This window comes from Coenobita brevimanus, unplaced genomic scaffold, assembly GCF_032717465.1.
Source record: "Coenobita brevimanus isolate Jiangsu-jjx unplaced genomic scaffold, ASM3271746v2 jjx.HiC_scaffold_3603, whole genome shotgun sequence".
Taxonomy (NCBI): Eukaryota; Metazoa; Arthropoda; class Malacostraca; order Decapoda; family Coenobitidae; genus Coenobita; species Coenobita brevimanus.
The window spans coordinates 104,908-106,504 of record NW_027644645.1 but is presented as its reverse complement, the minus strand read 5'-3'; positions in this window follow the sequence as shown (position 1 = coordinate 106,504).

Below are 1,597 nucleotides of genomic sequence, written 5' to 3'. Positions count from 1 at the left end.
TAAAGAGCTGGAGATGCTGCTCCTTCCGCTGTTCGAACGAGAATGGGTGGTAGGAGTGGTTAGCCTGCCTATAGGGTTGGCTGGTCACACCTACGAGAGTGAATTAGTAGTGGTGAGGAACTTACCGTGTACTATTTCAGTGATTCTAGGTTCCGATTTTATTTTCGCTCGGAATATATGTATTACACCAGATCCGTTGTGCATAGAGATCGATGGGGAGAAGGTAGAATTACAGTCGGGAGAGGAGAATCTTCGCATAGATGGTGCTTCCTCCTTGCATGTAGTTGAAACCGGCTTATCAGATGACCAGGAGTATATCTCTGGGCGTTGTATGACGAGTGAGACAGTCGTGATTGATCCGTTCACAAGTGGAATGATCTCGTTAGAGACTGAAATTTCAGGATGGTCCTTTGGGTTATTCTCACCTAATCCTGGTAGTACTTTCGCTGCTATGCTGTGGCCAGGGATTGTACAGATGGTCCCGGGCGAGGCGGGAGGAAAGTCCAGGGTTTATGTTGCCTACACTAACGCCACCCCTGACCGGGTCAGTATATCTGGCAGGTACAGGGTGGGGACAATAGAACCGTTTGAGGAGATAATGTGGGACGAGAATCAGGAGGATGAGCAAGGGCAAATAACTGGTGTGACACAGGGAGAAGGGAGATTAACTAAGCTCTTTCTAAAAGTAGATGAGTTATGTCCACCGGAGACTAAGGAGAATGATGCTCTCAAACGTCTAGTGCGAAAGCATCCTCAAGTGTTTGCCTTGCCTGATGAACCACTGAATATTACACCTTATTTCCTCCATCACATCTGTGCAACAGGACCGGTTGTAAACCGTCGTCCTTATAAGGTACCGGTTAAGTATCACGAAACTCTTAGGCAACAGCTAAATGAACTAAGGGAGCAAAATATAATACGTCCTTCTAGATCACCATATTGTTCACCCTTGGTCCCGGTGGCCAAGAAGGATGGTGGACTAAGAATTTGTCTCGATTTTCGCCATTTGAATAAGCAGATAACATCAGACCCCTTCCCATTGCCAAACATTGCACAAATTCTTTCCCAGTTAGGAGAAAATACTGTATTCAGTAGCTTGGATTTGAGGCAAGGATACCATCAGATCCCTCTGGATGAGGCGTCACGACCGCTGACCGCATTTTCCTCACCAGACGGTCATTGGGAATATAATAGTCTACCGTTTGGCTTAAAAGATGCCCCTGCTGCGTTCCAAAGGATCGTTAACGAAGTCCTGATAGGACTGACAGGGCGTATCAGTCATACTTACCTGGATGACATAATTGTCTATGGTGAGGATTTTGATTCACATGTACAGAACCTAGATGAGGTCCTTGCCAGACTTAAGGAAGCTCAACTTACTCTTAAGTTAGAGAAGTGCAGTTTTTTCAAAGATGAAGTGTCTTACCTCGGACACATAATTTCTGCAGAAGGCTTGCGGCCCCAACCGGATAAAGTCCGAGCCATAAGGGAAATTGCTGTTCCTAAGACACTGAAGGAACTCCAATCTTTCTTAGGGTTAGTTAATTATTACCGTAGATGCATAAGTGACTATGCTAAGATTGCTCTGCCTCTCACA